We start from the raw sequence: 27,500 nt of genomic DNA, 5'->3' as shown, positions 1-27,500 counted from the left end.
TCAATCGTGATGTCATAGCATCGTGTCCTGTCATTGGTTGGCAAATAAATGGCTGTAACTTGGGAACCACTTGTTCGATTAATATCAAACCGTGAAAAGGAACATCCACAGGTCCCCAGCAATATTCCTGGCAAGTTTCAATTAGATCGGACCAGTGGTTGTCGAGAAACAGTGGTCGCAGACACAGACACACACACCGACACACAGAGATTTCTGGAATTATAGATAGACTAGTGCATTCCCGTCGGTGCGTGCCCGTACGTGCAAAAAAAATGAAAAAGGAAAAAATTGACGTCAATCGTGCAAAATAAATAAATAAATAAATTAATTAATTAAAGAAGAATTGTGACGTCAATCGTGACGTCATAGCACCGTGTCCTGTCATTGGTTGGCAAATAAATATTGGTTGGTTGTGTGACACACAGACACACAGAGATTGCTGGAATTATAGATAGACTCGTGCGTGCCCGTAGGTGCGTGGCCATACGTGCAAAAAAAAAAAACTTTCAAATTGTGTGCCACAAACAACAACTCACAGGCCGTTCCTTCGGTCTTGCCTGCCTGTATGTGCATGCGTGGCCGTACGTGCGTGCCCGTACGTGCGTGATCACATGTGCAAAAAAAAAGAAGAAGAACAATTGTGACATCAATCATGACGTCATAGCACCGTGTCCTGTCATTGGTTGGCAAATAAATAGCCGTAACTTGGGAACCACTTATCCGATTAATATCAAACCTTGAAAAGACACATCCACAGGACCCCAGCAATATACCTGGCAAGTTTCAATTACATTGGACCAGTGGTTGTCGAGAAACAGCGGTCGCAGACACACAGACACACAGAGATTGCTGGAATCATAGATAGACTAGTGCATGCCAGTAGGTGCGTGCCCATACGTGCGGGCCGTACGTGCGTGGCCGTACATGCAAAAAAAAAACTTTCAAATTGCGTGCCAGAAACAACAACCACACAGTCCGTTCCTTCGCTCTTGCGTGCCTGTACGTGCGTGCCCGTACGTGCGTGCGTGGCCATGCGTGCGTGGCCGTACATGCATGTCCGTACGTGCGTGACCATACGTGCAAAAAAAGAAAGAAAAAAGAAGAATTGTGATGTCAATCATGATGTCATAACACCGTGTCCTGTCATTCGTTGGAAAATAAATGTCTGTAACTTGGGAACTGCTTGTCCGATTAATATCAAACCTTGAAAAGGCACATCCACAGGTCCCCAGCAATATACCTGGCAAGTTTCAATTAGATCGGAACAGTGGTTGTCGTGAAACAGTGGTTGCAGACACACACACAGACAGACACACAGACATAGCTGGAATTATAGATAGATGAGTGAGGAACGTGGGGGGGGGGAAACTTTATCGTTCAGGAATCGTTGCGGCCTGTTCCAGGTCGAGGCATGGTTGAGCAGGCCAAAAAACATGGCGGGTTCTTACCCCAGCGAGGTTACCAAGGAAACGCCTCAAGACCCAGAGAGTGAGGTGGCCGAGGACCGCCTCATGAAAGAATTAATTAAATAAGGCCGTTAATTATCTTCAAAAGAGGTATTTTAATTAACCGATACACCCAATTTTCACTCTGGGACTTCCTTGGAGTTTTCTTAGTATACATGTAAAGTTTCAGGCTGCTCGGTTTAAGAGTTTTGGAGTTATGGAAGAGACACACACACACACACACACACACACACACACACACACACACACACACACACACACACACACACACACACACACCCTTTTATTAGTTCAGATAGGGTCAAAAACGATACAGAGCGAGACATTTGAAAACATGAAGGACAGATTCGTTTAAAACTTAGCAGTCAGATTGGGTGGATGACAAGGACAAATTTATTCAATTTTGGTGAAAATCCAGATGTGGACACGAGAATTTTTAAATTTTTTTAAGTGATTGTTCACCATTGAGTTACAGGGCCAAACACAATAAAGAGGCTGATATCTCAAAAAGGTTTTGGATGTTTTATAACAAAACTTGAGGGATGAGTTGGGTAGGTGCGAAGAGCAAGCTGATTAGATTTTAGATCAGGTCCAGATGCAGATTCGGCCGATCAAAGGGATACAAAATGTAAACTGTTTAGCCTCACGGAGGTATGCACTCTACCGAGTGCCTTTCTAGTCACCATGCGCACGTGAAACGAAAAGTGGGGTTAAACAATTGGTTCATGTCTGTCCATCCATCTGATCTGTTTATGATCGAGGAACAACATATTTGAATTGAATGTTATCTTTTGAACATGAATTGGAACATGAACAGGAAGAAAAGTTTGCTGTTTTACAGAACTGTGGCCTTGAATTTGTTCAGATTTGTTCAGAGGAGTTTTTTTATACTGTCTGCCTGCCTGGTCAAACAAAATTGAAAGTCATTCCATAAAGGAAACATCCCGTTTTTAAGGACGTTATAAAGGACACAAACAACAAGCATGAAGAACTAATGTGACGTGTCAGACAGGGTGATGTAATAGACCCAGGGCAAAATGTCGGGGAAAACCTAGTTGTAATTTATTTATAAGCCTTTAAACCTCTTTAAATCTTTATTCAAATTGAATTATATACTTGAGGACTGCAGAACACAAATCACCTTCATAATACTTCCTAGAACCATGCTATATATATGAAATATCGATATATAATATCAGAGGGAGTGGCATGTGTATCGGGTTGAAGAGGAGGTTGTCGTAACGGCTACGTATGATGCTGATTGACGCTGCATTCTATGGAAATCAATAAAGCCTACATTTCCTAAATTGTGAAGCAATGTCATCTACATGAGACTGCTTCAGTCGCGCTCCGGATTTTTTTTAAACGATCTTTAAAAATCATTATTTTCTTCAACTTGATGTACAGAAAGGAGGGCCTTGTCCATTTGTGGGTTTCTCCTTTGTGGATTGCGGTCGATGCATTCAAATAATCGGGGGGGGGGGGTGGTTGGCGAACTATTTTCCACATCTATTTACATAATTAACAAGGGCCATCAACACAAAAACCTTTAGAACCTCCTAACATCATCACCACCACCAACATCTCCATCAACTCGTCTTTATCGTTGCCATCATCATCATCATCATCATCACCATCGAATTATTGGATCAAGTTTATCATCATTATTATTAAACAAAAGTTTAATGATCTCAATAACTCAAGAAAATATACTTTATGTTTTTAATGCAGGAAAATAATACTTCATTTCATGTTCTTTATAACCCTTTTATTCATGAAAATAAATAGCACAAATGTGCTAATTGAGGGAACAGTTTGGACAGATTTTGAAGTTGTACCTAATCCTATTTTCACCATTACCTCCTAAGTTTGCGCATCGCAGGTTTGCGGTTCACGGAGCTTTTAAAGAACGTAACACCTATGAAGGGCAAGGCACTCCTGTGCATACTTGATCACGTGAGGAATCATTTTCTTGGAAGTTTCTTGTTGTTATTGGAATTGTACTGCAAGAACATCTGATTGATAGGAATCCAATCTATTCACACCCAACTTCATATAATTTGTCCACAAAAGAGTGGTGCAAGATCATGCTTCAATTTCCAGCTTTTGCACTACTTTTTTTATCAACACTTTATATTGACCAAAAATATAGAGCTACAAATGTACCTTTAAACGGTAAATTTAGTATTTAGGCAATTCTACCCATCTCAGGATTGAGTGGTTCATTGCCTGAGAAAACACACACACACACATCCACATCAACGTGCAAACTCACTATCCCGTTGCCATGGAGGATTCGATATCAATAAGGGAATTCGAGCTTGGACAGACGGCTTATCACCCTCAATGAATGTTGGAAGCTCTGTTAGAGTTGATTTACACAGCCTTATATTTAACTGCTAGCGTTTGGTGTTTATCTGTGAGACCCCGTGGTGTTTGCTGGACCTGATGGCTATCCTTGTTGTGTGAGTGTCAGGCTTGACTCTTCCTCATGCTGACAGCGTAGCTCCAATTAGGCCACCTGCCATCGGCCTTTCAAGCATCAGTTCCACCCCACTGCTCGCCACAGAGACTTCACCATCACATCACTTGGCTCTTTACGTGCAACCGCCACTCAGTCTCTGCCTTCCCAATCTAGTATGGTTAATTATATCTCAAAGCAGACACACCATTCACCATGAAAATAATAATAATAAAATGTTTAGTATTTCATAGTAAAAGGTGAAAATCATTAACAACAACAACAACAAAAAAACTTGCTTATTTAAACATGCAACACAGCACGATGGTCTGAGCATATTGTTAAACTCTTTTATCAGTTTTGCCCACCGATGACATCATCACTGAAAATCATCTTCGTTTGGGGTACCTCTCTTGCTAACAGCGTTCAGATTTCACTCATATACGCCAAGCAGTTTGACTATCACCAGCCCAGACCGATTCCGCCTGCACAAGCGGGACTTCAATTTGGCTGCCAATGGCCCAAGGGATTTGGAAGTCAAAGGTGAAGGCTTACTCTTGGCCTTGTGGCTTGGGCATGTCAGAAAAGCGGAGTGCGTGTGCCGGGTAAAATTGTGAATGAAACGCGCGCGGCCCAAACTCCCAAACGGTATGGATGGTGGCACCTCAAGGCTGACCCTTTCTCTGGCACCGCTCTCCCGAGTGTGGGGAGAATTGAAAAGGATCAATTGAATGGAGGCGATACAGTTGTAGGGCCGCCTTTGCTGCCGCTTTAAAGAAAGGCGGATCTCCGAATCCTCAACGCTCGCATGCATCTTGGGATTCGCTCACATCGACGTGATACCAAACCCGACACGCTGTTGAGAGAGGACACGGCGAGGAACGGAAAAGAGAGTCAGCGGGCATTTGAAAAGGCAAGGAAAGACTTGTTCAAAGAGAAGGGAACAAGCGACCTGGTGTACGAAAGAATGCTGGGCAATAGATGCATTGCTGTAGAACGCAGGGCCACTGACAGCTATAATGTGTTTGCGTTGCAGTGCGGGCTAGCCGCACTTGCGGCAAGCCCGTTAATATAAGCGCACAGAGCACGCATTGTGTGGTGCAGAACCTGCCACATTGATAATAAGCAAACAGGGGGAGTGGTAAGGAATGGCAGGAAATGGTGGGATTGGGGCAGGGGCGGGGGGAGAGAGATGGCATTTTCAGTTTTATAAGCAAATGGACTTTGTGAGATGCAAGGAGAGACTCTGGCAGAGTGGTGGAAAAGGTTTGACGGCATCAGGAAAGGCAGCCTTTTTCTTCGCATGATTCCTTGGACCTGCTGCAAGGTTTATGACATTTTTCATTCTTTTGTTTCTCCTTTTTGTGTCTTTACACACTCACACGCCAATTCTGGGTGCACGCTTTGCCCACGTCGAGAACTTGCTCGGGTCACTTTTGGTACACACATCATCTAGTGGATGCTGCAATTCAGCAGGTGCTCCAGGTGTTTCAATTAAAATCCCGGGTTATGTAAATGGTCCAAAGATGTTGAAATCAAGCAAACCATCAGACATTGTATAGGGTACAATGGAGGTGATATTTCCCCACCCCCAATTGCATTTAATCGTAAATATTGAATGCTTCTCGTTTTGGATTGTAGATATAAAGAATACCAGTATCTCCTGAACTCATTATGTATACCTGTTTAATCGAAAACAAAACAAAACATGAAAACCTTGGTGTTTGTTAAACTATTGCAATTATATCACCCATCAATCTTGCAGAATGCCCCCCCCCCCCCATATCTTTATTCTAAATGCTTATGTAGCTACTCATTCATGATCCAAATTGCTGAAAAGATTCATCTTTGCAAAGTATTTCACTGCAGCCTTGAGATGAATCTTCCAAAATTATTCTGGACATGTAACATCATAAACTAGAACGGTACTCGACAGAGTGCATACCTCCACCAGGCTGAACAGTTTACGTTTTGTATGCCAATGAAAGGCCGGATCTGCAACCGGACCTGAACCAAAATCCAATCAGCTCGTTCTTGTCACCTACTCAACTCATCCACCAAGTTTCATCATAATCCGTTCAAAACCTTTTGAGATACCATGACATAAATCGTTTTTGGCCTTTTCTCTCAATGGTGAAGAATCACTTTTAAAAATCATAGTATGCGGATGTGGATCTCCACCAAAATCGAATCAATTGGTCCTTGTCACACACGCAACCTGTCCACAATGATTAATCCGAATCTGTCTGGAACTTGTTGAGATATCCTTCTCACAGACAGACAAACAAACAGATAAACAGGGATGAAAACATAACCATCATCCAACTTTGCCGGCGGAGGTGATAACACGAAAAGCATTAAACATTTATTGTACAATTCATATGCAAAGGCAAAACTCCCAAAACCAAACAAGTCAGGTCACAATTCCGAAGCTCGTTGATTGAGGATGCTGGTTTATCTACCTGTGAGTTTCCTGATTGTGAAATCAAATTATATAATGAAAAAGGGTTATAATGATGTGAAAGAGATTACGCAACCATTCCTGCTGTAATGGCTTCCTGAAATTATTCCTCCATCCCAAAGAGAAATAAGAGAAACTGTGAGCACAAGATAAGGAATTGAGAGTGCTGGGAACACATCCTTTCTCCGAGGAGACAGAACTTGTCTGTTTGGAATAGTCTTTCTCCCCCAAGCTGTGAAATCCCACGCTATACCTGCAGGCATCCTCATGCAGGTGCTGTGTATGTACAGATTCAAAGGATAACTTAAAAGTTTTCAGGGCCTAATTATTTTGTTATGATGAACAGAGCATCACACAATCCTGTGGTTGTATTCCTACCCTCCCCCCCACACTCCCACCCCAAACCCACCCCCAAGTCTCATGTCCTCGTTGCAGAACTGCACGAGTGTTTACCAAGGGAGCATTCCAGAAGTCAATAGATAGGAGTGTTGTCACAGTGTGGTGTGAATGTTTCCCATCCAGTGAAGACTGCAACTTGAAAGATTCATGCTTCAACTCCTTTCCTTAGAGTTCAACAGGCAATAGGGTGCCGGCACACGATGTCCTACTCTTGTTGGATGGCACTGTGGGATCTTTGATATCCAGAGGCAAGTGCTTCAAGAGTCGTGGACAAGATAGCCATTGTACTTTGCTGTCCCTCTGAAATAATGGCATGCACTTATCATGCAATACCCTGCCAGCCTAGAGGTATAGCATCAGAAGTGTGTTCCCATTGTAAAGATAATGTTAAAATGTACAGGTGGCTAGAAAGATCACAAAACAAGGGGAAAATAAAAACACAAGATGGAAGACGAGCAGATGAAAGAGATTCTAAAGAGAATTCTAAGATTCCAAAGAGACTCCCACTGCTTTATCTGCACTGGTTCTCAAGATGAAATCTAGTAACTCACTCGATCCTATTCCAACATCTCTACTGAAATCATGTTTATCTGCGATTTCTCCTGTTGTCACCGATATAGTCAAACAACAACAAAAAAATCACTTAGAACTGGTGTCGTGACATCCTCCCTCAAACTTGCAGTAATTAACCCCCTTTTTAGAAAAAAACACAATCTTGACCATGAGGTCCTCTCCAATTGCAGGCCCACCTCTAATCTACCTTTTTTTGTCGAAAATTTTAGAAAAGGTGGTGGCCTCTCAGCTGCAGTCTGATCTGGATTCCAACCAGCTTTATGAGGTATTTCAATCTGGTTTTAGACCCACACACACGACAGAAACTGCGCTAGTTAAGGTGGTCAATGACCTCATGGTTGCTGATTCTTGTTCCCCGAGCTTCCTCGTTTTGCTCCATCTGAGTGCGACTTTGACACCTTGGATCATAAAATCCTACTGAAGCGCCCTAATGACCTCGAAGGTCTCTCTGGTACAGCCTTAGAGTGGTTTTCTTCCAACGTTTCCCTCAGAAATGAATGTCACCCTGGGTACATCTAGATCCAACAATTCGTCGTTACATTTGGCGTTCCACAGGGGTGAGTTTTGGGACCTATTTTTTTATTATTTATTTGCTCCTTGGTCACATTCAGGAAGCACGGTATCAGTTTCCAGTATGATGCGAATGACACCCAGTTATACTTGCAAACCTTACCCAATAACCCGTCTTGTAATTTACCGGGTGGGCAACTGTTTTGATGAGTTATGGGTATGGATGGATGCCAACTTTCTACAACTCAATGGCAGCACGACTGGGGCTCTATTTTTTGGTACTTCTCATCAGACTAAAAAAATTGGCAACAACCATATTGTAACAGCCAGTTATTCCACTTTCCTCCTTGGTCACTCATCTCGGTGTTATTTTCGATCAATTTCTGTCTTTTGAAGCCCACATCAAGAGAGTGTGTCAAACTTCATTTTTCAACCTCAGAAACATTGCCACATTGAGAATTTCCTAAAAGATGCTTTATGCTGAGAAGCTCATGCATGCCTGTATCTCTTCCAAGCTCGATTACAGTAACTCACTCTTTATTGGTCAACTTGCAAAATCCCTTAAAAAGCTGCAATATGTTCAGAATAGTGCTGCACGAGTTTTAACCAGAAAAAAGAAAAAGAGAGCACATCACTCCTGTGCGCTGGTTGACAGTGAAATTTCGAATCGAGTTTATAATTTTACTTTTGGTTTTTAAGATCTCACATGGCACCAGCCCCACTTGCTTGAAAAGTTTACTCGGTCATTACACGCCCACACGCATCTTGAGGTCTCGCACTGCCGGTCTCTTATCTGTGCCCGGGACCCGGCTCCGCACCACGGGGAATCGGGATTTTTGCTCGGTTGCACCCCGCCTGTGGAATAAGCTCCCAGATCACCTGCAGACATCCGGCTCAATTACAATTTTTAAATCTAGGCTTAAAACCCATTTTTATTGCTTTGCTTTTAAGTAACCTGCTTTGCTTTTAAGTAACCTGCTTTGCAAAAGGGATTGCTCAAGGATGTTATTATTTCGATTGTATTTAATTTGCTATATTCATTGTTATTTCTATTGTGTTTAAGTTGACTTTTTCGATTTGTTAGGTGTGTTTTATGCAATTTGACCTTTTTCATTGATAATTTTTTTTTTAATGTAATTTGACTCGACTCTACTTTGATTCTTATCACATTGCTTTTATTCTTTTTTACCTGAACAACTGATTTTTCCCTTGTTCAGCACTTTGATATTTATTTGTCCTTGAAATAATACCAATCATACCATTCCTTTCGTGTCGTAAAGGCACATTGGGCTGCCGAGGCAGTTTCATTGGCGAGGAGTACAGTCCTGGATGGGTTGCCACTCTGCTGCAGGTTACCCTGCATGGTTATTACCCCAGTACACTGGTACTCATTTTACTGACCTCGGAAGGATGACAGGCTGAGTCAACCCCGCCTGGTGTTAATTCAATGGTTGACAGGGGCTCAAACTCAGGACCCTTAAGTCCCAAGCCAGCCTCCTTAACTGCTAAGCCAACACCAGGCTGTTTGTATTTGAAAAGTGCTATATAAATAAAATTTATTTTTACTATTATTATTATTATTATTATTGTTATTATTAGATATTATTAAGAGCGGGTTATAGATGAATGAATGTTTCATTGTACCCCATACAATGTTATATATATATATATATATATATATATATATATATATATATATATATATATATATATATATATATATATATATATATATATATATATATTATATGTATAACATGACGAATTGGCCATGTGTGTTGACCATTAAATGTTATTATTATTATTATTATTATTATTGTTATTATTAGATGTTATTATTAAGAGTGGGTTATAGATGAATGAACATTTCATTGTACACCATGCAATGTTATATATATATATATATATATATATATATATATATATATATATATATATATATATATATATATATATATATATATATATATATATATATATTTGTATACATATACATATATATATATATATTTGTATACATATACATATATATATTTGTATACATATACATATATATATATATATATATATATATATATATATATATATATATATATATATATATATATATATATATATATATATATATATATATATATATATATATATATATATATATATATATATATATATATATATATATATATATATATATATATATATATATATATATATATATATATATACATATATATATATATATATATATATATATATATATATATATATATATATATATATATATATATATATATATATATATATATATATATATATATATATATATATATATATATATATATATATATACATATATATATATATATATATATATATATATATATATATATATATATATATATACATATATATATATATATATATATATATATATATATATATATATATATATATATATATATATATATATATATATATATACATATATATATATATATATATATATATATATATATATATATATATATATATATATATATATATACATATATATATATATATATATATATATATATATATATATATATATACATATATATATATATATATATATATATATATATATATATATATATACATATATATATATATATATATATATATACATATATATATATATATATATATATATATATATATATATATATATATATATATACATATATATATATATATATATATATATATATATATATATATATATATATATATATACATATATATATATATATATATATATACATATATATATATATATATATATATATACATATATATATACATATATATATATATATATATATATATACATATATATATACATATATATATATATATATATATATATATATATATATATATATATATACATATATATGTATATATATATATATATATATATATATGTATATATATGTAAACATATATATATATATATATATATATATATATATATATATATATATATACATATATATATATATATATATATATATATATATATAAATATATATATATATATATATATATATATATATATATATATATATATATATATATATATATATATATATATATATATATATATATATATATGTATATATATATATATATATATATATATATATGTATATATATGTATACATATATATATATATATATATATATATATATATATATATATACATATACATATATATACATATATATATATATATATATATATATACATATACATATATATATATATATATATATATATATATATATATATATATATATATATATATATATATATATATATATATATATATATATATATATATATATATATATATATATATATATATATATATATATATATATATATATATATATATATATATATATATATATATATATATATATATATATATACATATATATATATATATACATATATATATATATATATATATATATATATATATATATATATATATATATATATATATATATATATATATATATATATATATATATATATATACATATACATATATATATATATATATATATATATATATATATATATATATATATATATATACATATATATACATACATATATATATATATATATATATATATATATATATATATATATATATATACATATATACATATATATATATATATATATATATATATATATATATATATATATATATATATATATAAATATATATGTATATATATATATATATGTATATATATATGTATGTATATATATATATATATATATATATATATATATATATATATATATATATGTATGTATATATATATTTATATAAATAGATATATGTATACATATATATATATATATATATATATATATATATATATATATATATGTATGTATATATATATATATATATATATATATATATATATATATATATATATATATATATATATATATATATATATATATATATATATATATATATATACCCACACAGCGAGTCAGTGGATAGAAAGAGCTTCCTGTGTGTGATATAAAACTTTTAGATTCATCTAAGAGTTGTGAAGGAGCTTGAATGTGTATCCAGGAAATTAGTGGACATCAATGTGCTTTGACATGAATTACAAGGACATTAGCAACCAATGAACAAACACCTGCAGTTGATGGGATAGGTGAGTGGATTCCCAGCATCATGAAGTATTGGTTCACATCGGATGCTCAACAGGCGAACCCATAAAGTTTTGCCCTAATATTCCCACTTTGTAGCACAAAAGTTCATTGTGTGATTATGTGTGAAGTAACTGATGACTTTATGTAATGTAATACAATCACCAACAGTGAACTTTGATGAAAAGGTATCTCCAGACAGGAGTGTGAAAAGTTTCATCTTCATTATCTGAAAAGCCCCCAACTTGTCAAGCAAAAGCTCGAATATTCACGGATGCTACATCATCGGTAATCCTCACTTTATCAATCATAACTAAACTGAAAACACTCTGGAGATATATTGTAATAAACTGTTTAACATTCCTGCTGCTTGTACCTGTGTATTTTGAGTTACAACAGACAAACTGTTGGGTTCTTGTAACTGCTTTTGATGGGAAGAGATGCCTGAAAACCCATTTTTGGGGCATTTGTACAAGTTGCCTTCTCAGCACCTGTGCAGACTCTTCCCTGAAAGGAATCACGTGAGCAATTTATTTTTGAAAACTCATGACTCGTGGACTTTAAGGGGTGCCAGGAAGGTGGGGAGGGGAGCATGTTATGATAGTTAAGACCAGTTGCAACCAGGGCATCAACCCAAAGGCCTGTAATTGCTCCACCATTAAAGGTGGCCGGAAGTTATGTTTTCATCCTTGTCTGTCTGTTTGTTTGTTTGTTTGTTTGTCTATGTGTCTGTCTGACTGAGCAAGATATCTCAAAAGTTATGGACAGAATCAGACGAAATTTGGTGGAGATGTTGGGTATGTGACAAGACCGAATTGATTCGATTTTGGTGAATAATCCAGATCTGGATCCAATATTTTTTTCGGGGATACTTCACCATTGAGTGATGGGGCCAAAAACAATATCTAGCATGATATCTCAAAAAGTTTTGGACAGGTTAAACAAAACTTGGCGGATAAGTTGGGAAGTGCTGAACCTCCTATTCTTTATGCTGAAACATCATCAGATCAGATTTTTGTTTTTGTGGGACTCGAACCATGAAGAGACAACTTGTGATCGATCAAGTTACCAACAGATATATCATGATGAACAATTAAATATATTGATAAAGAATTGCATTCACGTTGCACTTATGATATTACAGGTGCATAAACAATTTACACAAAACTTCATCCCACCTGCGACATTTTGTCCTATTCGTCCAGAAAATACAATGAAAAAACAATTGCTTACCTGACGTCCTCGGTTTTTCGAATCATTTGTCATTTTTATCCTCTCATCTTCCTGCCAGCCTGTTCTACTTGGTCACCTTACACTTCTTAACATCTAAACTGCTTATTATTTACCAATTTGAAAACAAAATTCCTGAATCCGCAAATGCAGCTGCAACGGCATGTATTGTCAAAGGTGTCCTCATAACCTCTCCGATTAACTCATCCAACCATCTGAAGCATTCATTGTTGAATCGGTTGTTTCTCCAAGGCCAGAATCGTTTCTGCAGTGATTCTCCAGCATCATTGATTAGGCTCATATAGATACATAGACATATATATATATATATCTATATATATATATATATATATATATATATATATATATATATATATATATATATATATATATATATATATATATATGTACATATTATGTACATTACATCATCTATAATGATGACTCATTGTTAGGTGATCCTCTTCATTAACATCAGATGTATGTATATATATATATATATATATATATATATATATATATATATATATATATATATATATAAATATATATATATATGTATACATGTATACATGTATATATGTATATATATATATATATATATATATATATATATATATATATATATATATATATATATATATATATATATATATATATATATATATATATATATATATATATATATATATATATATATATGCCTGGTGTGTTGGCGCAGTGGTTAGGGCAGCGGCTTGGGATCCAAAAGGTCCTGAGTTCAAGCCCCGTTGGGCCACTGAATTAATACACCAGGGGGTTGACTCAGCCTGTCATCCTTCCGAGGTCGGCGAAATGAGTGCCAGTGTACTGGGCCGGTGTATACCCCGGTTAAAATAGGTGTACTATATCCCTGTGTCGTAAGAGGCGACCATGGTTGTGTCAGGAAGGGTATCCGGCGTAAAACATGTGCCAAATCACTATGCGGATCACACGGATGATCCGCTGTGGCGACCCCAAACGGGAGCAGCCGAAAGAAGAAGAAGAAGATATATATATGAAAATAAATAGATTTATGTATATATATATATATATATATATATATATATATATATATATATATATATATATATATATATATATATATATATATATATATATATATATATATATATATATATATATATATATATATAGTTATCTCGTTTTATATATGTATTTGTGTATAATACATATATACATATATATATATATATATATATATATATATATATATATATATATATATATATATATATATATATATATATACACACATGCATACATATGTGTGTGGTATAAGGTTGGGGGTTTGGATTATACATATTAAAAAGGAAAAGGTGCTTTGAACCAGAAAGTAACGACTGGAAAAGCACAGTCGATCTTGTTACTCTTTGGTTGGATGTGTCTTGTCTTTTTGTCCTTTCAAAATAAATTATGTGTGTGTGTGTGTGTGTGTGTGTGTGTGTGTGTGTGTGTGTGTGTGTGTGTGTGTGTGTGTGTGTGTGTGTGTGTGTGTGTGTGTGTGTGTGTGTGTGTGTATATATATATATATATATATATATATATATATATATATATATATATATATATATATATATATATATATATATATATATATTACTGTGCAAAAGTCTGAGACATATTCATGAGTTCCAATATTTGGATGCTATGGGCAAGAATAATTCACTCATAGCCTCTACTCGTATTTTCCACTGTTATAACAACATTGACTATTATTAATATAGATTACTTTGGGTGAGAATAAACCAATCTTTTTGCTTCGCAATCTTTAATTCATTTTGATCAGAATCTTAAAAAATCTGTGATCACAACACCTCAAAGTAAACCACACATGGGTCTTTTCGTAAGTGTTGTGGTTGCGAATCCATCACATATACCAATCAAATGTAAATGATGACTCATTGTTAGGTGATCCTCTTCATTAACATCAGATATTCCTCTCTGCACATCCAAAAAGCTAAAACCACACTTTGTTTACTGCACAATACAGATCTATCAGGATTAACTGTTACCTTACTCAAAATTGCAAAAACTTCAGTCGACGATCAGAATAGAAGTGTTTCTGCATAAAGAAGGAAAAACATTGAGCAAAATAGCTCACATCACTCGATTTTCAAGGTGTGGTAGCTGAAGCACAATCAACAAGTACAGAGAAATATCATCTGTAATTTACAAACCCAGGACTGTAAAACCCAAAAAGTTGTCCAGCAAGAATGAGCAATTCTTGAGGATAATGACCCGGCTGCCTAAAGGAAAGCTTTGAGGATTTACTTAAATATTTCTTCGTTTCCTTTTCAGGATATCCTCGTTGCATATTCAAATATTCCTTAAGTTTTTCCTTAAAACGTTCCATAAACTCAAGAGAGCACTCCCCCATCTTTAAACACCAACATTTGAGTTTCCAAATGGTGCTTCTCATGAAAATTGGTCACAAAGAGGTCGATTATTGCCACACAAGACATCACGAACGTGTTTTCAGAGACTGCCTCAAACCGCTTGACGTCTATAATTACCCTGATCTAAAAAACGTACTAAGGAATAACTAGAATTATAATAAGGATCTTTGATCCTCCAGGAATCATTTTCACAACAATACATTTTGAATAATCTAATATATAAAGCTCTTTCTTACCCCTGACTCATTGACTCACTCACTGACTGATAGTTATGGTCGCTACCTTCAGGATGATGTAAAAAGCTGTAATTTTACATGCTGATCGACATCAAAGCCATTACACAGGAAAAATCACAGAATCATCAGACAACATCCATGATGAAAATATAAATAAATGAAAAGAAAATAAATGAAAAAAAATACATGAAAAAGAAATGCAGATGGAGTGAACCAAGACAATGGGGAAGCACGGTAATTTTGTGTGCCGATGGCCATCGAAGCAGCTACACCAGGAAAAAAATCACAGAACCATCGGAAAGCATCCGTAAATGAAAATATAAATTAATGAAAAAAGAAAGAAAAATCAAATGTAGATGAGTGACCCAAGACAATGGGGAAGCATGGTTCGTATGCTTACACAATGTGTAAGCACACCCTGCTAGTTGATTGATAAACTCAATTGAACTGCCAATCCCACGGTATTTAATACATGAAATCTGGGCCGATGTAATGGTGTGTTCTGGTGCAAGTACAGCAGGTGCACTTGAAAGAGTTGCTCGTCCGTGCTGCGAGTGTAGTGGTATTTTCATGATGCGAACATTTATTACTTCTTGTTCAGGATATTTACATACCATTTCAATTGATACTGATGCTTGCCCAAGGAAAAAAGGTCAACTGTGTACATAATAAATAGATTGAATGTGGCTTGTTACTTCGTCCATAACTCGTCAATCCTGCGTCGAAGAGAGATGTGTGGGGCCCTGTTCGACTTAGAGGAGTCCTGATTTGCCCTGTGGACTCAGGTCTTACCCAAATTGAGGGATCTCAACAATTATACACCATTTGAAGTTATAGTTTTGTAATTAAACGTGAAAGTACTGCACCAATACAGATCACATAAATACACAATGTATTGGCTCTTTTGTGCTTGAGAAAACACTTCATGAGTGCTTGTCTCTCATGAAGCCAGTTTGTAGATCAATTCACCACATCTTCCTTTCGGACACCTCTTCCTTTCTCTAATTTGAATGGTTGCCAAGCACAGCAACGGCTCCAAAGGATTTCCTTAACCTTAAGGAAATCCTTATTTGAGGATTTTTCTAAGGGTCATTTATGCAACAGCTCTCAAGGAAATCTTTCACAAAAGAATCACAGTGCACCTTAATGGGAATCTTTCCTTAAGGATGGGGGAATTTTTATGCACCTGGACCATAACGATCAAGGACCAGAAAGAAGACAAATATTGAATTGACAACAGACCTTGCAGAAGGTTCAGGTGTAGTTGTCTATACAGATATAGTACGGAAGGTCACTTTTGAAATCAGGACTTTAAAAATGTGTTACTGAAAGAAAAACTCTGTTAAAAAGGGATAAACACAAAAATGCTAAAATATGCAAATGAACACAGAAATTAGATTATGGAACAATGGATTAAGGTGCTTTATGGACTAAGGTGCTAACAATAGACTAAGCCTGGTGTTGGCGCAGTGGTTAGGGCAGTGGCTTGGGACCCAAAAGGTCCTGAGTTCAAGCCCCGTTGGGACACTGAATTAATACACCAGGGGTTGACTCAGCCTGTCATCCTTCCGAGGTCGGTGAAATGAGTACCAGTGTACTGGGCCGGTGTATACCCTGGTTAAAATAGGTGTACCATATCCCTGTGTCGTAAGAGGCGACCAAGGTTGTGTCAGGAAGGGCATCCGGTGTAAAACATGTGCCAAATCACTATGCGGATCATACGGATGATCCGCTGTGGCGACCCCTAACGGGAGCAGCCGAAAGAAGAAGAAGAGAAGATATATATATATATATATATATATATATATATATATATATATATATATATATATATATATCAAAAAAGTACAATAGTGAGGTATGCTTACACATTGAAAGCAATAACGAATCGTGCTTCCCCTTTGTCTTGGGTCACTCACCTGCATTTCTTTTTTTTCCTTTACCTCTGCCACTAAGGTGGGAGGTGGTTATGTTTTCACCTCTGTCTGTCTGTTTAGTTGTTTGTCACTTGCAAAATCGAAGATTTTTCAAGTATATTGGTCAGTCGATTTTGTTATTCTGTCTGTTTGTTATCTTGCCAAAACGAAGTTTTTGCAAGATATGTTAGTCAGCTTGTATGTTTTTTTGTCTGTCAATCGCCTTCAGATCACAATTCTAAACTGATTATCGCAAAACTTTCCCAAGATGTAGAGGTAGTGTGAACTGAGTAGCCTATTGATTTTGAGGTCAAAGGTCATCTTGAGGTGAAATTTCTCAAATCGTCATTTTACATATGGTCAGGTCAGGTATGGGAGCATGTGCCAGAACAGCTCGTCGCTGCGTCCACTTTCCGCCGGTACTCCAGGGGCCTCCATCTGGCCATCCCCCAGGCAGATGCCAGGCCCATCCCCATCTCCTTGAGATGATGGTCAACCTGCTGCAACCATGAGGCACGTGGTCGGCCCACTGGCCTCCTCCACTCATGAGACTCCCTCGCTGAGAGAATCTGGTGAGCAGGATCAGCGTCAGGAAAACGAGCCACATGTCCATACAGCCGCAACTGACGCTCACTGACTATGCAGCTAACAAATCTCATCCGAGTCTCTCTCAGCAACCGCTCGTTGGACACAAAATCCGACCAGCGATAGCCAAGGATTCTCCGAAGACACCTGGTACCAAAGGAATTAAGTCTCCGTCTCAGATCCTTGGTCAGAGTCCAAGTCTCGCACCCATAGAGCAAGACAGGAAGTACCAAGGACCCGAAGACTCGGACTTTCGTCCTCCCGCACAGGTACCGGCAGCGCCACACCCCATGATCCAGTGAATCCATGACTCCCCAGGCCCGACCCAGACGTCTATTGACCTCTGACTCGCAGCCAGCAGAGACATGAATATCACTGCCAAGGTAAGTGAATCTCTCCACAACCTCAACATCCTCACCACAAACAGACACAGACAGGACAGCAGCATCCAAGATGTCACCGAAAGCCTGGATCTTAGTTTTGACCCAAGAAACCCGTAATCCCAGTGGCTCCGACTCCTCATTCAGCACCTCGAGGGCCCCCAAAAGGATATCTAAAGTCTCCGCAAAGATGACTGCATCATCTGCAAAATCAAGGTCCGAGATCTTGACATTCCCAAACGATGCACCGCAACTTGATCTCTCCGACATCCTCCCTAAAATCCAGTCCATACAAGTGCTGAAAAGTGTGGGGGCAAGTACACTTCCCTGACGAACTCCAGTAACAACTGGAAATAAGTCAGAGATGGTACCACCACACTTCACAGCACTCTCAGTACCAGTGTAGAGTTCAGACATCAGATCGATCAGTTTTGGTGGCACCCCACGAAGACCAAGAATCCTCCAGAGGACATCCCTATTCACTGAATCGAACACTTTACAGAGATCAACATAGGCTGCAAGCAGCCCCTGCCGAAACTCTCGTCTGCGTTCGGTGAGGACACGAAGGGCAAGGATACGGTGAATCAATGACCTCTTTGGTGTAAAGCCTGACTGCTCTTGACGCTGGTGCTCAAGCAGATGGTGGCGAACCCTATCAAGAATTATCCGAGCAAAGACCTTGCCTGGCACTGAGAGCAGCGTCACCCCTCGGTAGTTGTTGCAGTCTTGGCGATCACCCTTCCCTTTCCAGAGAGGGACAACAAGGCCCCTCTTCCAGTCAGTTGGGATGATGCCTATGTTTCAGGCAGAGCACAAAACTGCATGCAACGACACGAGTGCAGCATTTCCACCAGCCTAAAGAACTTAGACAAGGATGCCACAGATTCCAGGAGCTTTACCCCTTTCCACTGGTTCACCACAGCCTGTGTTTCCACAAGCGAAGGTGGACCACAGTTGATTCGAGGGTCAGCAACAGGGATTGTAACACCCTTGACGTCCAATTCGACAGCTGGGGGATCAGCCTGGTACAACCGCTCAAAGTAACCGGCCCAGCGGGCCTTCACTTCAGACTCCTCTGTCAAGAGCCTACCACTCTCTGCTCGAACTGCAGTGCTCCAAGGGATGGGCTTGGATGAACATAATGCGCAAATTCCCCTGTAAGCGGGACGAGAATCACCTGTCCACAGGTGATGCTCTACCCCCTCACAGATTCCTCGCACATAGGCCTCCTTGTCCACCATCAGTGCACGTACAGTTTTACGCCTCAGCTGCCTGAACAGCTCAGCTCTGCCATTCAGCCTGGCCCTGCGACTCTGGTCAATGGAATCCAGTGTCCCTTGAAAGACAAAATTCTTCTTTGCCCTGCGGTGAGCTCCAAGACATCCACCGGCAACATCAAGGACGGTGGTCTTGAAGACGCTCCACAACTCTTCAGGACCCCCCAAAGCACCCAGACCCCCCAAGTGTCCACTCAGCCTGTTCGCAAACTCCTCAGCTACTCTCTCATCCCTGAGCTTGGCAACATCCAGCCTAGGCTGGGATGGTACCATTCTCCAGGATTTAAGGTGCAGCTTTAGAGTTGCTACAACAAGCCTGTGGTCAGTATTGAGGAACTGAGCACTCCGGTAGACCTTGTAGTTCTGGATCATCCTCCAATGACCGTCAACGAGGACATGGTCAATCTCCTTTGCCACACCGCCAGCGTTGGAATACCAAGTCCAGCGATGAGCTTGTGGGCGCTGAAACCATGAACCAGCCACCCTAAGTCCATGACTTCTTGCAAAGTCAAGGAACTTAGTGCCATTCTGGTTCATAGTTCCTGACCCATGGGGACCAACACACACCTCATAACCATCCCTATCAGTTCCAGTCGATGCATTGAAATCCCCCAAGACTAGAAGTGTATCTCGTCTGGGGCACTGATCAACCACAGACTCGAGTGTGGCATAGAATGCATCCTTCACGGTGAGATCACTCGCCTCAGTCGGAGCATAAACAGAGACCAGGGAAATGACACCTAAGGAGTGACGAATCCTTAATCTCATAATACGCTCGTTGACCGGTGTTACCTCAATTATCATTGGGGTCAGCTTATTGGACACAGCTACAGCAACTCCTTGGGTATGGTAACCATCAGAGCGACCAGACCAATAGTAGGTGCAACCACCCACCATTATCTCGCCGCAATCCGGTCTCCGAACCTTAGAGAGAGCTGCAATCCCGATGTCCAAACGCTTGAGCTCAGATGATAACAGAGACAGGTGATCATCCTCTCTTAGGGATAGGACATTCCAGGCACCCACCCGAAGGGACCGCCTCAGGTTAACCCAAGGAGACCGCCGTCTGGTGGACGACGCCTCAGCACCACTCCGACACACTCTCCCTCAATCTGACCCAGGGATGTTACCCCGTGGTTTCCCTCCTATCATCAAAGATTGAGGGTCCCAAAGGCTTTGCCCCAATCCCGTCATCCGGTGAGCTGCCCTGCGAAGGGGAGCTGCACAGGAGGTACTCCCACGGAGTGGGTTTTCAGATTTTTTTGCGTTTTTGCGTTTTGCGGAATGAAGGGTTTTACGGTGGCCGGAGTGCAAATCTTGCCACCAACCTCCTAATAAGAAGTAACCCAACTGCAGGAGGACGTCTGCAGACACAGTTGGGCACTAGATATGGATGGCCGTTGGCTCACAGGGAGCTCCTCCGCCCTTTGACAGGTTTTGTTTTTAATCCTGCTGGGTGTCCATATCCAAACACCCCCCTCACCAGAAAACCTGGTTGGGGAGACGGTTTAGTCGCCGACAACCCAACCATGGAACAGGTTAGTACAGGTTTACATGGTACCTGTAGCAGGTCACAGATCGAACCTGACACTTGGCATCTATTTACATCTGATTGACTTGAAATTTGAACAGGATTTGCAAATTGCATCACTGAATTGGGAAACTAACTATTTTTGAGATCAAAAGCTCAAAGGTCAACTCAAGCGCAAACTTCTAAAGTAATCAATTTTCATCCAATTGACCTGAGCTTTTATTAATAGTCAATTTTAATCTCAGTGAAATGGACAATTTGATATATCCATGGCAACCTTTGGGGATGGGGGTGGGGTTGGATTTTGCAAGTATCATGCTCCTCATGACGTCATTTTCTTGTTACTTGGCGAAATCTTCGATTTTGTCAAGTATGTTGGTCTGTTCCGTTTGTTGGTTTGTTTGTTTGTCCGGTCGTCTACAGCCCAAACAGCTGCACCAGTCGTTCTTAAATTTTTACACCTGATAGGCAATCCACCTGAGACGGTCCGCATCCAAACCCCGTCTTAATCGGACTAAACGTCACGACGTGACGTCACACAACGTGAAAACACATTTTTTGACATAACTCAGTGACCGAAGTCGTAGCGACTTCTGGTTGACGCCAAAATAAACTTCATTCAAATATCTAAATGATTAAATGCATCTTATTACAAATTACGCATAGTTTTCGCAAGCATATGACGTCAAAGTTTTGCCTATTGACGTCATTTTAAAAAAATATATTTACGCTCGTGTGCAGCCGAAACTACTGAAGCAATCGTTCTCAAATTTTAACACGGGATAGCCAATCTTTCTGAAATAGTCTGGGATCAAATCACATCATAATCGCACTTAACGTCACGACGTTACGTCAAAAAAAGGTGAAAACAAGCTTTTGAACATAACTCAGTAACCGGAAGTCGTAGCGACTTCCTGTTGTTGCCAAAACAAACTTCTATGGAATGTCTAAATTTTTGAAATGCATGCTAGTACAAATTATGCACAGTTTTCGCAAGCGTATGACGTCAAAGTTTTAAGCTATTGGCGTGATTTAAAAAAAATTCTATTCGTTCTACAGGTCACAATTCTTAACCGATTTGGATGAAATTTTAACAGGTGATAGAAATCCACATTGCAAAAAGATATGTGACTTTTGGTGATGTTCAAGATCAGGATCTGGATTCTGCATCACTTTATATTATCGCCCATGATAAACCAATGGGTAATTTTGTGAACTATACATGGCTATTTCTCAAACAGTTTTGCACTTATTACATTGAAACTTATACTGTGTATTTATGCATGTAATATTAACATGTGCACAAAGATTGATCGAAATTGACCTAAGGTCAAGGTCAGGGTCACCCAAAACATGAAAAACACAAATATAAAATACATATTTTTGTTTTACAACATATTTCAAACCTGTTAACAGGATCATAAAGCTGGTTGAAAAGCAATGTTCCTAGGTATTTTCAAATATTTTCTACGATCAGAATGAAGGCAACAAGCACCGATGATAAGTTGTTGAATGTCACATGGTGGCTTTAAATGAGTTGTGAAAATTTTCAATCTGCTGCCGTTACCATGACAACACGCGCCTGATAATTGTTATTTGTGACGTCACGTCATTTTATTAATGTACGAACAAATAAACACCACACATTCCATGACATTACAGCTTGGACCACCACACGGAAAGGTCAACTAATTCGCCAAGTGTCGTGCTAAAGGCCCGGTCACACCTTGACGTTTTAGCCAGCGATGGCAACGTATTAAAATGTATGTAAAACGCTGGCTTACGTTGAACTTTGATGTTTTTTTTTTAAAGATTCGGACGTATTCATAGCGACTTGGTCTTATGTATAATGCATTGGTAACGGACACAGAACGTTTCGTTGTGTTATAGATAACTTATACCAATGAATGCTGAACCTGTTGTCGGCCTACACAACCGATGCCCAACGATAGTCTAACTTAGGCATAGCGCGTTGCAAGCATCGCCGACGATGTCGTGACGTAGCCTATTAAAAGGCTGATGCACAACGATTCGAATCATAACTGCCGTAGAAATGGAAATGACAACATCGCGGTCACACCTTGGCGATCTTGCCAGCGTATGCCGACCTAAGAAAAATGTGTCTAAAACGTTGGGGCACGTCAAATACGGTATGAGTAAGTTTGGTATACGTGAGTAGAATGCTAAAGCATGCTATCATACGTCGTAGTAAGTAGAATACGTCAAGATATTTTAAACATGTTCAAAATTTTAAAAACGTACTCGGCGTATGACACACGTTCCGCATGCGATGGGGATAAGTTGTACACACGATATGCGGACGCTTACACACGTCCACAAACGCTACTTATAAGCTACTCATAAGTCGAAACACGTCTCGGTAATGTCTTTTTTACGCGAAACTTATTTCTAACTTATGTTTGACGTGCTTTGAACCAATTCTTTACGTAGTCCAAACACACATCGACGTATGTAGACGTATTCCAATGACGTCTTCCGGTCGACAAAAAAAATAAATGAACGTGTTTCTTGCTTACAACTGCCATATAAAGACGTGTTCCCAGCGGTTTTGGGAATTGGCATGTAAAAATGCTGCTCATAAAAGGGGAACCCAACAGTGTTTTTGAGTCCTTTTTGAGTCGATGTCCATGTCAGCAGTAGCAACAGTATCAGTATCAGTATCAGTATTAGTATTAGTATTAGTAGTAGTTTGTTCATGTTGGCAGTAGTAGGTAAGTGTGAGGGGGAGGGTGTGGGTTATGATGGATCGTCCTTGCGTCCGCGTGTCCACGGGTAGGAGACATCTTTTCACCATTGGTCGAAGTTCTTCGCGGCTAATTTTTTCTGGGGCTTTTTCAACAATGAGCTATAGCTTGTTTTTACAATTTAGGTCTATTCATAACGGGTTGGACAAATGCACAATGAACTAATAATGTGCATAGAGCGCTTTGATTACTTATAGATACGGTATACCAACGAATAATTATCGTGTAGCCGGCGTTCACAAACTATGCCCAACGATAGCCTAACTTATCCATATCGTGCGGCAGTTTATCTTTGCTGGTGACGTAGGGTTTGCTATTCATAGGCTGCCACTCAACGATTTAAATGGCTGCATCTCCACTATTGAAAGTAGACGCTTGCGCTCAACAATTGGATTTTTTTTACACTCAACGACTTTTAAACGGTACCACTCAGCTATTTTTATTGTTTACAATGAACGATTTAAATTGCTGTCACTCGCCTTTGTTTTTTGACGCTGGGGTTTTGAAATTTGAAGCGTTTCTTCTGAACGTGTTAAAACGCTCAAACTCGACTATTTTAAATAGACGCTGACGATGGACAATTGGAATCATAGCCAAGCTAGACATCGAAGTGTGAACATCCTCGTCATGCCGAAGAAAAGTTTGAAGAATGCTGCAAATAAGTGTCCTGGCCGTGGCCGTGGACGCTGACGCAAGGACGATCCATTATACCGACGTCTTTCAGCCTATGAGTAACTTAAAAGTAACGTCTGTCGATGTGTGGCAACGATCGCGTAACATGCCAACAACACGTTAATCATAGGTGAGAAATAAGTTTCGGGAATGCTAAACATTACCTCGGCGTGTCTCAACTTATGATTAACTTACAAGTAGCATGTGTTGACGTCTGTCAACGATCGCAGACCGTGCATACAACTTGTGGCCAGCGTAGCGGAACGTGTGAGTCATACGCCGGCATACGTCGTGAAATTTCAAGCATGAAAAAATTTGAGGACAACCAAAAAGTACAACGTTTAAAGCCAGCCTACAATGACGTATGGCAGTGTTTTTCAGCATGCTCTCAATGTTATCAAAACTTATCCATAACGTATTCAACGTGTGCCAGCGTTTTAGAAAAAAAAATTCAAAAATCGGCATACGTTGGCTAAAACGTCAAGGTGTGACCGGGCCTTAAGGACGATTTTTCATTTGTTTGTTTGTCTGTTTGTGTGCAGGATATCTCAAAAATTTGTAGACGGATTTGGATGAAATTTGGAAGGCAGGTTGGGGGTGTGACAAGAACGAACTGATAAGACTTTGGTGAAGATCCGAATACAGATCTGAGAATTTTTCCAGTGATTCTTCACCATTAAGAGACAAGGCCAAAAAAGATTTATAGCATGATATTTCAAAAATGTATTGGGCCCAATATGTTCGTGTGAATCATGCATTGCGTGGCGGAGGTATGCGTTCTAACATGTGCCCATCTAGTTTATTTAAAAATTTTCATTTATGGATGCTTTTTTATAGTTCTGTGATTTTTTCCTCATCTATCGGCTTCGATGTCCATCAACACGCAAAATTAGTGTGCTTCCCCATTGTCTCGGGTCACTCACCTGCATTTTGTTTTCATCGACTTTTTCATTTATTTATTTCCATTGATCTATATTTTCGTTTCGGATGCTTTCTGATGCATCCGTGATTTTTCCTTGTGTATCAGCTTCGATGTCCATTGACATGTAAAATTTCAGCTTTCTACATCACCCAGAAGGTACCAAACATAAATATCTGTCAGTTAGTGAGTCAGTGGTAAGAATTATATATATATATATATATATATATATATATATATATATATATATATATATATATATATATATATATATATATATATATATATATATATATATATATATATATATATATATATATATATATATCTTCTTCTTTCGGCTGCTCCCGTTAGGGGTCGCCACAGCGGATCATCCGTATGATCCGCATTGAGATTTGGCACATGTTTTATGCCGGATGCCCTTCCTGACGCAACCCTGGTCACCTCTTACGACACAGGGATATGGTACACCTATTTTAACCAGGGTATACACCGGCCCAGTATACTGGTACTCATTTCGCCGACCTCGGAAGGATGACAGGCTGAGTCAACCCCCTGGTGTATTAATTCAGTGGTTCAACGGGGCTTGAACTCAGGACCTTTTGGATCCCAAGCCACTGCCGCAACCACTGCGCCAACACCAGGCTCATATATATATATATAAATATAAATATATATATATATATATATAGATATATATATATATATATATATATATATATATATATATATATATATATATATATATATATCTATGTATATATATCTATATATATATATATATCTATGTATATATATCTATGTATATATATATATATATATATATATATATATATATATATATATATATATATATATATATATATATATATATATATATATATATATATATCTACATTGAAACGTGGAGTGTGACAAGCACCTCCTCATTCCCCATTGCACATAGTCCGACACCAAAGCGTCACCTCCAACCCAGAGGCCTCGGCCCGGCGACTCTAACAAACAAACAAAGATTACATGCTCAACATCCATTAAACATCAATCGGAGCCGCCTATCCAAATTTCAGGCTTATTTGCCTTCATCATGATGGCATACTGACAAATATCTCATCAGTACTGACCACGTTTGTCGTTTATACATTAGAAGCACCTCCTGACTGTTTTGGTGAGCATCGCAGCAGATTACATCTCACACGGTAAAACCGCATAATCCGCAAAGAAGAACCTAAGTTGTTCATATGTCCAGTGGGGATCAGGGGAATGCTCATCACACTCCACATGTTTCGATTTATCCACCGATCACATCACGTGCTTTCTGGTTGAATGGCTTGCATTAGCAGGAACAATCATCTGGGTGGTAGACGGATGGTTCTTTTTTGGGGATTATGTGGTTTTACCATGCGAGACATAATCTGCGGTGATGCTCACAATAACAGTCAGGAGGTGC

At 37.9% G+C, this 27,500-nt stretch overlaps 1 protein-coding gene and 1 long non-coding RNA gene across 3 annotated transcripts in view; one reads left to right on the top strand and one right to left on the bottom strand.

Moving 5' to 3' along the window:
• The window catches only part of LOC147008854 (ERC protein 2-like), a 498,963-nt gene that overhangs the window by 80,652 nt on the left and 390,811 nt on the right, over positions 1-27,500 (bottom strand). The window lies entirely within an intron of this gene.
• LOC147008858 (uncharacterized) overlaps positions 5,150-27,500 on the top strand; it is a 46,045-nt gene continuing 23,694 nt past the window's right edge. The window contains exon 1 of the long non-coding RNA XR_015053378.1: positions 5,150-5,254. This is a non-coding gene — a long non-coding RNA (uncharacterized LOC147008858). The remainder of the gene's footprint in view (positions 5,255-27,500) is intronic.

Source organism: Eptatretus burgeri, chromosome 18 (genome assembly GCF_056783735.1).
Source record: "Eptatretus burgeri isolate ZD-2024b chromosome 18, Ebu_testis_v1, whole genome shotgun sequence".
Classification (NCBI taxonomy): domain Eukaryota; kingdom Metazoa; phylum Chordata; class Myxini; order Myxiniformes; family Myxinidae; genus Eptatretus; species Eptatretus burgeri.
This window is presented reverse-complemented; position numbering and strand designations above follow the sequence as displayed.